The sequence below is a fragment of the Hemitrygon akajei genome, chromosome 10 (assembly GCF_048418815.1).
Source record: "Hemitrygon akajei chromosome 10, sHemAka1.3, whole genome shotgun sequence".
NCBI lineage: Eukaryota > Metazoa > Chordata > Chondrichthyes > Myliobatiformes > Dasyatidae > Hemitrygon > Hemitrygon akajei.
The window spans coordinates 50047530-50063488 of NC_133133.1; the positions used below are offsets into that span (position 1 = coordinate 50047530).

General features: G+C 39.0%; 1 long non-coding RNA gene across 1 annotated transcript in view; it reads right to left on the reverse strand.

The window, feature by feature from the left end:
* Positions 1–912: 912 nt before the first annotated feature.
* Positions 913–15959, reverse strand: part of LOC140734375 (uncharacterized) — a 32945-nt gene continuing 17898 nt past the window's right edge. The window contains exon 3 of the long non-coding RNA XR_012100530.1: positions 913–1588. This is a non-coding gene — a long non-coding RNA (uncharacterized lncRNA). The remainder of the gene's footprint in view (positions 1589–15959) is intronic.

The window sequence follows — 15959 nt, forward strand, 5'->3', positions numbered from 1 at the left end:
ACATGGAAATCTAGTCTCTTTTGGTATGACAACATTCAGTCCCATCACTATTCCAATGGTTTCCTTTCAGCTGCTATTTATGGCAGGATAATGTCACCTGAAAGCAAGCCAGCTAGGCCCCAAAGTGCTGATAGGCATCTGTTAAAGCCACTAGCAACCACATCCATTTCAAGCGAATAACCATCCATTAGCCTGACTGGGCCCAGTGTGTAACAAAAGGCCTGTGGTTGACATGCACATTCAATGGTCTTATTCTTTAATGCAAGTATAAATTTGCTTGGTATTTGGAATTTCTCGGTTCCAGTTATTCTGTCTTATTGAGAGGGGAATATGTGAAATGGCACTCTTCATTATCACTTTAGGGGCGATGGGCATTGTGGAAAGTCAGCACCTATTTGTCCTCTTATCTGTGGTGTGATGAGAAACTGCTTTGATCTTCAAGCACAGCAAAAATGCATCTGCTTTCAGAGGTTGGTGCATAAACATGTTATGCACAGAAGCGTGTTATCTAAAGTTACATGACACAATCAATTGCATCACAGAAACCAAGTGCTACACAATTTCTAGGTCACTGTCCTTTTGCCTTGGTGAACTCTGATTAGCCATAGTACAAGCAGAAAGGGTTGAAGATTTTCTTCTTTCACTGTGACCTCTGACAGTAGTTAACAGGCATAAGCTAATTGCAATGGCAACCTGATCTGTATGCAATCTATGTGATTCATTGCTCCATTCACATAACTACTTTTAAAATCCCTGAATTCTTGCCAACTTTCAGCAACATTTCTTCTCAATGCCTGGACGAGTTCAAAACTTCGGAATATGTTGAAATGTGAGTACATCCAACTATTGAAGGAAAGCTTTTTCTTTTGTATGTCAGTAAAAAGTCAGAAACATGCAATCAGGCACAGAGGCTTTTGTTTTGCTTAAATAATTATATTCTCGTTTTATTTTCACAGAACTTAGGAGCCTCTTCATTGACAATATTCAGCAGCACAACTCTAATAAAGTGAAGCATTTTATTTAATAATTATTTCTATGCATTTTTTTTTACAATAAGGATTAATTTGCACAACAATCTTTATAAGACAGAACATTTTAACGCCTCAAGCTACAGAAGAAAAGCAATGCTCCAAAGAGCCAGGCATATATTTATAATTTAGTAACAAAAAAATTAAAGTATTTACAGAATATCTTAATTAGAATCTTCCTTGGCCCTACAGAACAATAATACATTTTCCAAATTTAATACATAGGAATCAACACAAATTTTTGCATGTTCTTTTTGTTAAACACCCTGAGATAGTCTAGTTCTCCTGAAGGAGGCAACTGTGTTGTGTTAAGATAAAATCGACGTGGACAGATCCTCAAATCACATGTTGCACAGTGCAAAGTGTATCTGACAAGGTCACAGGTCAGCTATGTGAACGAGGGCCTGTTCCTTTGCCTTTCATCACAGACACTAAGATGCTTGTGAATGGATATGTTGCTATGGTGAGGCTTGGGTGCTCCACTTCTGGGGATGACCTGGGTTCCCTTGGTTTTGAAAAGGTAGAGATGAGCATCAAAGGAATTGGAATTTAGGAGATTCCTGGAGGGGAAAAAAAATTATTTTTTAATGAATTGAAGGATACCGATGGCATTGCATCAAACATCATTCCTCATATTTCATTCCTCCCCACCCCCCATATATATCAAGGGAGGAGTCCATTTGGCCTATGAAGTCCATACCAATTCTCCAAGCATTTCCTTCAGTCCCATTTGCCACTAATTTCCCTGTAAATTATTCTTTTATGTCCATCAACATTCCCCAGTTTTCCTATTCTCCCCCTCGCCACACAAGAAGGGACTGTTGGAGGCAGCCAATTAACATAGACCATGTTAATTCAGATCACTTTATATAAAAATCCATATATTTTCATCGAAAAATCTTCAAAGTAAAATTTAGAACAGGTTTGATTTTGTCAATGAAAGATGCATCTTGCATGATAGAGAAGGAAAAAGTCAGTAAAACAACATTGTAAGTGTTATGATTATAATCTCAATGCATAGTTTTGTTTGATGGGAGCATTTGTTAAGAATTTGAATGAAGAGATGTCCATCTGTTATGAATTAAGGTGAGCTAAATGGAATTCATTATCCAATTTTATTTTTGTGACCTTAGGGGTAGATTTTACAAATTGTGCTTTTGGCTCTAATGTTATGAATACACTTTGCCCCGAGATTGAAATACAGATATGAATAATAAAATCCATCTTTTATTTTTGCAAATGCCATCTCATCCACCAGACTATAGTTCCCCATCACAATTATTTATTTATGGATTCTTCATGCTCAGTCACATTTCATATCTAACAAAATATATATTGATGTTTATGCTCAGAGCCTTATTTCTCCACCAGAGAAGGTATCTGGTTTGTGTTCATGCACCATCCTCCTCACCACTGCATGTGGTAGCACCCAAATCTTTAAAGGGAAGTCATCACAAGACCTGCATTAAGACTCCAACTTGCTTGAAACGACAAAGCCCACAAGCAAATATACAAGCCCAGAATTACTCAAAATCGCCAAGTGAAACTCGCAAAGTCTCCAGATAGTGTGTTCTAGCTTCTAACCACTGAATAATGAAATTTCTCTTTCATGGCCTTAAATGCAAGCTTTCACACAGTGCCAACCATGTAGCTGCTGCTCCTCTTGCACACTAGCCCAATTGTCAAATATCTGGGGCTAGAAATTGTTCTGTACCTCAAAAGGCATTAAACCAATAACGTGCTATGGGACAATGTGTGGTTTATGTCTGGGCACCCAGCCACAGTACTCTATTGTACACAAGACAAAAAAGGACTGTGAACAACACTATCAACCTCGCAAACTTTGTGCACACAAAGGCCTCCCCTCTGCTACTGTGGCATGAGTGGAAGGAAGAATTCTAAGGGGTGTTGGAAAGTTAAGCAAGGTGGAAGGAGATCACAGAGAAACTAAGAATCCCATGGAGGAGAGGTGGTGGGGAAAGAATGTTCATTCTTGATTAGGGAAAAAAGGTAGAGGCCATAATTACTTCTGGGATGAATGGTCATGGACACAAACAGCAGTGACAAGAGACAGAGGAGACCTGCAGGGAAGAATTGAAAGAAATGGTGTTAATGCTACTGACTTAAAATCTCAGAGTGGACTTGTCTGCAGGAGGGTTCATACACTGAACTCTGTAGCTACAGAGCAGCTAAATCAGACCCTAATTAGATTACCTGAAGAATTCGCAACATTTTGTGAAAACCTGCTCCTATACATTCTGGCCTCTGCTGCTTGTGGATCACATGTGCAGAAGTAGTTTTGCGTGAGAGAACTTCAAATGACATTTGATGCCCCAGCACACATCTGGCAGCCTGCTATCATACAGTACCCGATCAGAGTAGCAGCTGAGTTTCTGATGTCTTTGTCAAAGTGCACAAAGATTATACAAAGGAATATCTTGGACTTTGTTTGTTGTCAGCTTCCCCTCTAGTTATAAAGCCATGCTGTGTGCTTCCAAGCAGCCACTGCATAGTATTGCTCCATTAACACCAATGTTTGGAATTCTGGGTGTGTCTATGTAGAACAGCAATGCAACATTTCCCATTGACTCAGTCAGATAAAGCTGCAAAGCTTTTTTTTTTGATTAACACAAGATTTAAATTGATCATAAAAGCATGCACATCCTCAATTTTAATAGCAGACATAATCATTTCTACTACTGAAATCTAAAAAGGTCAGAATGCTTGAAGTTCTGATTATAACATTTCTGAGGAAGGTAGAGTTAGATTCTGACCTTCACAATTTAAGCAGTAATTTTCTTACCCTCCATAAAATCTCATTAATCTCAATTGAGAGGGTTGAGGAATCAACTCTACCTAGTTACCGTGTTATCAGGAAAATGAAAACCTACAATATGCCTGAAGTACTAGAGGTGAAAAAAAGACATTAAAATATAGATAGTGTATTCAAGGATAGATAATCCTTTGCCTTTTAAACTGATCCACGTGCATGTTAAGGATGCTCACTACAACTGGCAATTTACAAACTTTTTTTTTTAAACAGTAGATTCCAGTTAAAGTAGCCACTTATTTGTGGCAACTCTTAAAAACAAAAACTAATCTATAAAACTGCTGGGATTCCCTTAATTTGTTTGGGATACTATGCCACTTAAATGGGACAATATACTGCTGCCCAATAGTTTCTAACCAGCCTCAGGGTCATGTGCAACAGTGTGGTTGTTAGATACGATGCTGTGCTTAGAGAAAACAGTTTTTGAGTAACATCAGTTGTGAGTGTTCGTGTTCAAAAAGCAGTGATTTTTGTCATTGATAGTTTGTGAGAAATAAGCAATAAGACTTTGCAGAACTGTTTTGTTCACTGTGGTTTCAAGTATTCAGACTTGGAGATGTCAGAAATGGCCGGGAGTGAAAATGAAACAAATTTCACTACTTCAAGTTAGAAACTACAAAGAATTTGAAGGCATCAACAATCATCTTGAATGTTACAATGAAAATGAAGATTTGGAGGATGTAATCATTGAAAGCATTGTATGAAGACAGTACATTATCTGTACTAGGTATTCATTTACAGTCAAAGGAACATAGCAGCATACACTGGATGAATTCCTCTGTCAATAACTAACAAGAACCAATACTTTTTTTGTAGTGGTATTGATGTATTTAAATAAAATTTAGAACACTGAATGGTAGTTTTTTTTTAAAATATATAAAATTTCAACTATTTCCATAAAACTTCGGCTAATTGAGCAGCCAAAATGTATTGGTCCTCATGTGTTCCAATTAACTGGAATCCACCATATTCTGAAAGTTGTCAGCTTTCAACCGAACCGGTTCTCACCCTCAAGAACTTCTCTTTTAGTTCCTTCTACTTTCTCCAAACCCAGATGTAGCCATAGGGCTGAGTTACACCTGCCTTTTCACCAGCTACACGGAACAGTCCATGTTCAAAGCCCACAATATTTAAGGCTCTCCCCAACTCACTACTTTACATCGATGACTGCATTGGTGCTGCTTCCTGCACCCATGTTGAGCTCAATGTCATCAACTTTGCCTCTAACTGCAACCCTCCAACTTTACTTAGTCCATCTCTGACACTTCTCACCCCTTTCTCAATCTGTCTGCATCTGTCCATCACAAAAGGAATGGTTTCGTAGTGACCATCCATTTCAATACTACTTTCCATTCCAACATGGATGTAGAGGTAGCCATGGCTGACACCATGAGCCACTCTTAGGCTGGAGTAGCAACTCTTATGGGGTACCGCAAGGCTCAGTCCTGGGACCCCAGTTGTTTACAATATATATATTAATGATTTAGACGAGGGAATTAAATGCAGCATCTCCAAGTTTGTGGATGACATGAAGCTGGGCGGCAGTGTTAGCTGTGAGGAGGATGCTAAGAGGATGCAGGGTGATTTGGATAGGTTAGGTGAGTGGTCAAATTCATGGCAGATCCAATTTAATGTGGATAAATGTGAGGTTATCCACTTTGGTGGCAAGAACAGGAAAACAGATTATTATCTGAATGGTGGCCGATTAGGAAAAGGGGAAGTGCAACGAGACCTGGGTGTCATTGTACACCAGTCATTGAAAGTGGGCATGCAGGTATAGCAGGCGGTGAAAAAGGCGAATGATATGTTGGCATTCATAGCAAACGGAATCGAGTACAGGTCCAAGGAGGTTCTACTGCAGTTGTACAAGGCCTTTGTGAGACCACACCTAGAGTATTGGGTGCAGTTTTGGTCCCCTAATCTGAGGAAAGACATTCTTGCCATAGAGGGAGTATAAAGAAAGTTCACCAGATTGATTCCTGGGATGGCAGGACTTTCATATGAAGAAAGACTGGATTGACTGGGCTTATACTCAATGGAATTTAGAAGATTGAGGGGGAATCTTATTGAAACGTATAAAATTCTGAAGGGATTGGACATGCTAGATGCAGGAAGATTGTTCCCGATGTTGGGGAAGTCCAGAACGAGAGATAAAGGGGAAGCCTTTTAGGACCGAGATGAGGAGAAACTTCACACAGAGTGGTGAATCTGTGGAATTCTCTGCCACAGGAAACAGTTGAGGCCAGTTCATTGGCTATATTTAAGAGGGAGTTAGATATGGCCCTTGTGGCTAAAAGGATCAGGGGTATGGAGAGAAAGCAGGTACAGGGTTCTGAGTTGGATGATCAGCCATGATCATACTGAATGGTGGTGCAGGCTCGAAGGGCCGAATGGCCTACTCCTGCACCTATTTTCTATGTTTCTCTTCATATTCCATCTGAGTAGTCTCCATTCTGAAGGCACGTACATCAGTTTCTCTCATTTCTACCAATTTCTTCCCCCTTCCTTTCTCATTTCCCCATTCTGATGCCCCTCTCACTCCTCTTACCCATCACCTCCCTCGAACCTGTCTCCTTCCCTTTCTTCTGCGGTCCACCATCTTCTATCAGATTCCTTCTCCCTTCACTTCTTCCACCTATCTCCTCCCAACTTCAAACCATCCCCCTTCCCCACTGACCTTCCCTTTCATTGGTTTCACCCATCACTTGCCAACCTTCCCCTCCCCCCCCCCCCCCCCCCCCCCACCTACTTATTCTGGTTTCATGCCTCGTTTTCCAGTTCTGCTGAAGGGTCTCAGCCCAAATTGTCAACTATTTATTCCTCTCCTTAGATGCTGCTGAGTTCCTCCAGCACTTCGTACAATTTTCAGCATCAGCAAAGTCTCGTGTTGAGCCCTTTCTGATGTAAAACAATTAAGAAAGAAAAAGGAACTGCTGATGGCTTAGAATTGATTCAAAGTATGTCACCAAATCTTCCATTAACTAAAAGTAGCTTTTGATCTGACATGTGAAGTAGTCAGATTCTTGACTCTCATCCAAACAGTTTTGAAGATTCAGGCTTGCCTGTACCAATCTTGACTGGTTCAATTTGTGAAGTCTGCTTGCCAATTAAAGTACTGCCTATAAGAATTAGCCTCATCTGGCAATCTGGATCAGCACTCCTTCCTGCAAATCAAATATCAGCAATCAATTTGAGAATCAGTTCACAGCAAGGTTTATGCCAAGATTAAAATGGAGCGGAAAAAAACAGGACATTTGACAGTATGATCACAAAATAGGTGGATAAACAAGTCTTTTAAGCATCGACCTGAAAGCCGAGTAATTGCTGTGATTTAGTATCTTGTCTTGTTAATTCCATCTAGTATAGAGCCCCCTCAGATCTACAACATATTACTTCTCACTTCATAACTTAAAAAATGGGAACCATAATCTAATCTTTATTTGGAGGTTAGTGATTAAGTAATCTGGAAATATCTGAAAAGTTTATTATAAATTTTGCAGATATTTTTGCAAATAGTGCTCTGCAGTTGGTATTTGTAGACAGTATAAAATTAGCATTTATTACTTCAGCATTATTACATTGTCCCACATTAAGCTTACATTATAAACTAATAAGAACTCAAAATATTCTCTATTCTGGGTTAGGTTTACAAAGCGAAAGAACGATAATGCAATCCTTGCATCGGGAGAGACTTATGACCACCGAGATTTGGCACAAACCCCAGGTTCCCCACCACCCACCACTTCCCTCTGATTCAATGTTCATCAGGCCTGGAAGGAAATGATTCTCACTGGATGATTTACCTCAAGATTTGTCAAATGGATGTAATACAACTTTTGTTTTACAAGTTATCTGCTATTTAACAGCAATTGGAACACATGTAAGGAATGTATATATAATTAGATTTTTTTTCTAGGGGGAAAAAAGTGCCAGTTCATCCATTAATTATGCCAAATTGGCAGCTGGCAGTTGTTGATCTTTGATTAGAGCAATTTGTTTAGTTCTGACCATGTTGTGATAGCTGGCATTGACATTTTGGAGTTTGATCACTGTCCAAGCATCCCTAGGCATGGACAGCATAGAAGCAATTACAGCTGTTGAACAATAATCTGCAATCAAGCCCATATTCCTGTGTGCTAAAAGAACTACTTACCTTTCTGTCAACAGCTGCCAATTTCTTCCATTCATTTTAATGGGACTTCTACACTTGCACGAGGTCTAATCCCGTGCAGGCACATTGGGCAGACTTCCCAGCTGAGAAGCAGGTGTCTCAGAGCAGGCTGGGAAATCTGCCCACTGAGTGGAAGGCTGCACTTCAGCCCACACTTGGGAATAGCCCAGTTGCCGGCTTAACTGCCAGCAGATCTCGTCTGTTTTGGGCAGAACACTGTAGCACTGAAAGTGAAAACAGCTTTTGAAAGAGGAACTGAATACTGTAAAGATATCAAAATAGCTGTAGCAATGAGCTTTGGGAAGAAAGAGCCTGATCAAAGTTATACACAAAGAATTTGAATGAGAAGCTGCTTGCACCTCTAAAGTGCTTAATAGAAATAACGTACTGATTTTAATATTTCAAAATCAGGTACAAGTGACCCATTATAAAAATGAAATGTTCTTCAATTAACTCACGTTTGCTATATTAACTATAGGGAATTTTGTGCCAAGATCCTGCTCTTTTTTTTTTTAAACAAAAGGTAGGTCACATTTAAAAACAGCAATCTACCCACCATTCTTGACCATATTTGTACAAATGGAAGCATTCTCTTTTTCAAATCAGACAGTGCCATGCATTTGGAATATTAGTGAGTGACACTACAAGCAGTCACATGTCAAATGCAAAACATGTAAATTACAGCACAAATTGCAAGCACAAAATCAGATCAACCAATACACGTTAAAGAATCAATGGCTCATGAAATGGATACTACAAGAATACAAACATCCAGCAAGATTAAAGTTCCCCCCCCATTACAATTTTGTAGAATATATAAATGATTTTTCATTACAATCTTTAAAATTGAGACTTTTTGTCTTGAAAATAGTGGATTTCAGGAGACATCCCCCCGCTAGGTCTCCCCTCACAGTCCTCAGCAGCCCTGTGTCCACCGTGGAGAACTTCAGGTTCCTGGGAACCACCATCTCTCAGGATCTGAAGTGGGAGCAGAACATCAGCTCCATCCTGAAGAAAGCCCAGCAGCGGATGTATTTCCTGCAGCTCTTGAGGAAATACAGTCTGCCTCAGGAATTGCTGCTGCAGTTCTACACTGCAGTCATTGAGTCTGTCCTGTGCACCTCCATCATTGTGTGGTTTGGAGCCGCCACCAAGCAGGATAGAACCAGACTACAGCACACAGTGAGGACTGCCGAGCGCATCATTGGAGCCTCCCTGCCCTCTATTGTGGACCTGTACTCTTCCAGGTTGAAGAAGAAGGCGGGAAACATCATAAAGGACTCCTCCCAACCTGCGCACGGACTGTTTGATCTGCTTCCGTCTAGTAGGCGCTTCAGATCCCTCCAGACTAAGACTAATAGGCACTGGAGAAGTTTTTTCCCTACTGCGGTCACTTTGCTGAACAGTTAACTGCCGGTTAACTGTCGGCTAACTATTACTTGGATTGCACTACCTGTATGTATAAATCTATATTTTCATTTATATTTATCATTATTATTGTTATGAGCAGAGAGACAACATCTGCCGAAGTAAATTCCTTGTATGTGCATAGGTACTTGGTGATTAAAGTCTGATTCTGATTCTGATAAGTGAGATAGAGTCTACAATTATAATATGGGGCAAAATATCTTTAAGAAACAGAAGCAGAAATAAGCCTTGAGCCTACTTTGTCATTCAACAAGTTTATGGCTGATCCTATGCTGGAAGTTCACCTTAGTATCTGCTTCTCAAGTCATACATCTCAAATAACCACTGACATCAACCTCAAGGATTCTCAGACATTCGCAATTGCTCAAATCAAGGATATCCTACAATTATCAACCACCCAGGAAAAAGGACTTGGTGCTAATGTTGGTAAATAGGGTTAGCATAGACAGGCAAAAAAAATGTAGTGGGTGAAACTCATTTCCATTTTGTATAACTCTTAAATGTTCCCCCCCCCCCAATAGTTTCCCTTTAAATATTTACCAGCCTTTCATGAGTCCTGCCTCTCATCACAGGTGATAGTTGCCTTCTACTTTTCACTGAATTGCCCATTCTCCACAGGTGAGCACAGAAAATAAGAGGCAGCAGAATGCTCAGCAATCTTAAATTGTAACTCTGCTTAAAATATGTTCTATTTACTGCATTAAAAAAAATCAAGAAAATTGGTTATTTTCCTTCCCTCAGAAATGGTAAAGGAATAACAGAACCCAATTTGTTGCTTTAAGCATAACATATCTGTTTGGATGAATTGTCAGTATGGTCTAAAAAAATTATTAGATGAAATGGATTAGTACTAAAACATAATTGAGCCAAAGAAAATGGCTCGAGGCAACTGGGCGAAAGAGGGAGAAAGATACAAATGGCTTTCACAGACCTCTGTTGCACAGAACAGTTTGGCCTTTTCAAAATGCCCTTACGGAAAAGAAAGGATGATGGACAGCACAGCTGTTTGTGAATCATTCTGTTAACAAGTTGCCAGAGTTGGAGACGTGTTGTTTGAAGCATATCCCTCCCAGCCATGGATCTGGAAGAATTTATTTTTCATAACTATCATTCTGATTTGTGTTTGATTCAGTATTATCCCATGAAGATATGAGAGCTTTGGCAGTTATGTAAAAGCTCATATTAGTTTAAGTTCCATGAAAATAAAACAGAACAAACTTTGTGGTGGATTAACAAGAAATAATTCTTTGCTGCAGCAAACCAAGCTGGAATAGTGCCAGTTCAGAGTTGAGCCTGCTGTTGATCAAATAATGGGCAATTACCTGTCACACAGCAAGCACTGGGCAGGCCCTCTCCAAAATCTGAAATGGGTTTAGACATGTCAGAAGCATTGTATCTTTGTACCAAAATGACTTTATATGTAATCTAGAGCATAACACTTGGACTGCTCCTAAAGTCCAAGCTCTCTGACATTCAGGTTTTATTTTTATATGTACTTAACAGTCATTAACTGAAGTTCATCATGTACATGAGCTATTATCCTTATCAGTCTTAACTGCATGCACGTGCACATGCTCCAGTGATCTCACAAAGTCCTCAAGTTCCATAAAATATTCACCTCCAACTCATTTTTGTGTTCTTTGGTTTCATTAAAGCAAATTCACATAATGCCTATAAAAATTATTCGTGTGAATTTGAAGTTGTACCTCTTAATAATAGTGTAGCTCTGGGCTGCATGACAAAAACAAAGACACTAACAAACAATCTGTCAAAATGTATCCAAAAATACAGGAATATTAAGCCTTTAGATATAAAAGGCCTACATCTTCCAAGTCTGCTAAACAGTAAAATAATAAGAGGCTTGTTCAAGTGAATCTGAACAACTACACTGATCTTCTGGGCACTATTTCTGATTTAGTCATTCATCTGGTGTTGCTTGTAGGTTCCAACTGATTCAGGCTTTTTCCTACAACAGGTGTTAGCACTTCAGAATTCACCAAGTGAAGGGCTGCAAATTCAAGAAAAATCCAGAAAGACTGTAGATGCCAGAAGCAAGTTTAATAAAACAAAAGATGTTGGAATCCCTCAGGAAATCAAGTAGAATCTGTTGAAGTGGAAAGAGTTAGCGCTTTAAGTCTGAGACCAACCGTTTTCCACAGATGCTTCCCAACCTGCTGAATGTTTCCACATTTTCTGTATACATTCATCCCATTTTCAAATTAAAAATATTTGAGTTATATTCTTATAAATAATTCAAGCTCTGTTCCAGTTTTGTTGTTTATCACATAATATTTTATTTGATTTCTGCTGAACATTGAATTTCCAAGTACCATGCACCAAAGCTCAAAATGTTTAATGGTGAATTAAGTTTAAAAAGATATACATTGAGAGAATCATGTTTCCACTGCTCTGTTGGTGAAAGAGCAAAATAAATTATTTTGGCCTCAATGTAATTGATGTCAAAGATTAACATGGGCAGAGAATATATGGAAAAGAATTGCTAAGATCAACAACTGGGTGCAAGAGAGCGCAAAGCAGATACGAATAGACTTTGTTCTTTCTGTCCAGACAACTACTGGAGAAGCCCTTAGTGTGCTCAGCAGCTCGCTGCCAGATGTCCTCCTGCCTGGATAACTCAGCAGGCATGAATTTTAAACTGATCTTTCAAATTTTCTTTGTGAACTCCTATTTATATAGATTACTGAAGACTCTACGTACCTTTTATGTCCTTTACGCATGGCTCTCAGGTGCTGCAAATACACATGCAGAGTAGGATGATGTTGATCACGCATTTGATACCCGAACCCAATCAAAGTTCCTCCATTTGTAGTGGAGTGGAAATGATAGGAACAGGAGAGATGCATGTTAGGTACATTGATTCTCAGCAACCCAAGGATTGACACTGACTTGCTAAAAGAGCATCTGCCAAATCTTTCACTGCTCAAACTAAATCCAAAGCATACAATTACTATCCAACTTGAAGGAAGGGATTAACTGCAGAATGCTCACAGAGCCTAATGTATTGGCTATGTATCAAGACATCTTTCAATCCAAAAACCACAAAATTTACTGGGAAATCAGTAAGTTGGAATCGGTGGTGGAGCTGATAAATCCATTAAACATCCAAAATATCTGAACAGTTAGACAGTAATGAACAGAATTAAACACTGGCTGAGCGATACCTCCATTCAAGGTGGTATTTGCAGCATTTGAGCAATTTCCTTTCTGGAGATCTCCCAATTACCATGTTGGGAGGTTTGGTGAATAGCCAAGCCAACAGTGCAGGGCAACAACAAAGACAGAAAATAAGGAGGTGCTAAATGAAGTAACCACCCTTGAGCATAGTTGGGGGGGGGGGGGGGGGAATCACTGAACAACTGTTTAATAATTTCAGACTTCGTGGACTGGGTTTAATTTCCTGGCCTGCTGATGACTTGGGAGAAAGAGAAGGTGGAGGAGGGCTGGACATGGAATGCAGAAAACCAAGTGCAGCATATTTGTTATTTTTAAGCCAGTCAATTATTAGTTTCAGGCAATCTCCTACCCAGCCAACAAAAATGGGCATCATAAAGACTACAAGCATGCAGATTGAAGCAATTGTACTTGCCTAGGAGGGGGGAGAAAAAGCACAAATAAAGTAGAGTCAAACTAAGTGGTGCTCTAACCTACTTCAGTTATGCTTCCTTGGGTGTAATGCTGGAGACCAAAGTGGCTTATGTGGAAGTATCTTTTAGAACCTGTATCCTATCCTTTGAGACATTCTAGGATAGGATAGGATAGTTGCTAAGTCAAAGCTAGATCAAAAAAGGAATCTTATTTCATTACACATTGAGCTTCACATGATAATCTATAATGGGATCAATATGCAAAAGTTGCAACAATTGAAGTTTTCAGTACAAGAGCTTCCAGGGCAGTCAGAAGTCCACCAACGGTGGAAACCATGTTTAAACAAGTCAGGTCTGCAGGAAACCAGGTAGTATGCATTTGTTTCTGGTTTTTAAAGCCTGCAACAATAAACTGGCATTTAAGCCTGACTCTGTGTGTGTGTCTGTGTGTGTGTGTCTGTGTGTGTGTGTCTGTGTGTGTCTGTGTGTGTCTGTGTGTGTGTGTGTGTGTGTGTCTGTGTGTGTCTGTGTCTGTGTCTGTGTGTCTGTGTCTGTGTCTGTGTGTCTGTGTGTCTGTGTGTCTGTGTGTCTGTGTGTCTGTGTGTCTGTGTGTCTGTGTGTCTGTGTGTGTGTCTGTGTGTGTGTCTGTGTGTGTGTCTGTGTGTGTGTCTGTGTGTGTGTCTGTGTGTTTATTTTAAATTATTATTGTATTTATTTTTATGTTAAGGGAAATCTTCACAAATTCTTCTTGCTGAAGCAAGTTACCCATTAGTGAACAAAGACAGTGTCACTGGAGTCTGCCAGGTCAGCAGGAAGGTAGGGAAAATAAAGTGATCAAAAATAAAAGATGGCTCAACTACTCAGATGCACAACTTTTGCCAACCGTTCCTGCATTTTCAAATGCTGTTTGAATTTACCCATGATATGTGAGCAGACATTACACAATGATGTACACTTATTACAGGATTGTGATGCTAATGCCTTTTCCTTGCCTGGAGGTTTGGTCCCATCTCACTGAGAGATTGAATTATGTGCCAGATTTTGGTATTTTTGTATTAAAGACTTCAACACGCAGTGATGCCATACAATTCCAGAATGCCTTTGGAGATAAAGATGTCTACTTTCAAAATTGAGGAATCTACTAACATAACAATCTTCAACTTTGTAAAAGGTAACGAAAGGCTGCTGTACCGAAAACTTCAGGCCATCACAGCCCATCAAGTTAATTGAAAATGATCTAACCTGGTATTTTTCTTATAATTGTACATATTCAGTTTTGAACTAGTAGCTTTACTAGTTCCAGGCCAAAAAAAGTGAAAGTGTATAAATGAGGAAGAGAAAACAAGCTATTAAACCAATAAGGAATTCATTGTGAAGGAGTAGCATAAAATATCAAAGATATAAAAGAACTGGGAAAGCGAAATATTGATGTGGATGTAGCACACATGAAAGATAATACTACAAGAAAAGGAGGTAAAGTAGGCAATTCGGCCCATCGCATCTGCTCTGCCATTTAATCATGGTAGAGAATGATCCCATTCAACTGCCTTCTCCCTGTAATATTTGATGCCCTTTCTAATCAAGAACCTGGCAACCTCTACTAGACTCATGAAGAAAACTCTGGTGTGGCTTTGATGAATACAAGTATACTAGTTCCATACTGTTACATCTTGCAGTGTACACCTGTAATCTTACATTCAAGTCAATATTTATTTCAGTAAGTATTCAAAAGGAAGAAGAACCAAATTGTGTAAATGTGAATTCAGATTTACTACCTATAGTATGCCATGTCAGAGTTCAGGTTTTTGGTGAAAGGAAATGTGATCTGTTGCACGATACAAACAGGAGAAAACTGATAACTGTAGAAATTATTTTGTGTAAATATAAATACTGAGGCAAAATAATGAAGGCATACTTCATCTCCAAGGGAAAAAAAAGTTTCTTTTCCATGTACCAACAAAGAAAATGGAGGGTAGTGCAGTTTATTCAGTGTTTAAAACCAATGGGCAGTCTTTACTTAAGACAACTTTTAGGTTTATACAAATGAATGCTTAAAAACTTAACATTTTCATCCTTTGCTGGTCATGGAAATACAAATGCTGCAGATATCCTAAGGGTTTTGTACACATTTCTTGCATCCCATTAAAATTATGAATACCCATCTATTAGGGGTTTGGTTGTTTACTTCCAAAGCAATACGAATTTTATACCTTCACTTATTTTTTCTGTATCAGTTTACCATTCGTGTAAATATTTATCAATTTGTCATTTGAAAGATTTCCCCTTCCCCCAGAGAGTGCCTTTCCTCAGTAATATGATGTACTATTTCAATTTAATGTTTAACATACAACATGCAGGGGGAAGAAACCTCACATCTGATCTATTGAACTAGCTGGGTTTGTACGATTGGCTCATTCCTTTCAGAGCTGGAACTGGGAACTCAAAACACTCATGATACATGGGCCCACACTTACAACAAAAAAAAGTTAAAGACTGAACTGCAAGAGAAGAATCAACAAGATCAAGTCGCAAGAGTTATTTTTATATTAAAATTATATTAAAACCAAATATAGACCAACAGTCTCACTTATTCTTTGAAGTCATTGAATATTAAGGGAATTTGATTTATTTCACATGGCTTTAATTTTTAATATTTTAAAACTGGAATTTAATCACATATTCAAGAAGAGATTTCCTTTTCTCTACATTAAATCTAAGACACTGCTGTTGGGCTAATGTGATTTCCACTGAGTAGTCCATCACCTCATCATCTTTGGATTGGAAAGCCTTTAATCTCAGTATCATGGCAATCACCAAGAGTACTTGGCAAATAATAGTCTGTAACACTAGATAACTACGTTAGGCACCATGTAGTTTAATCCGATGATTAAAACTGT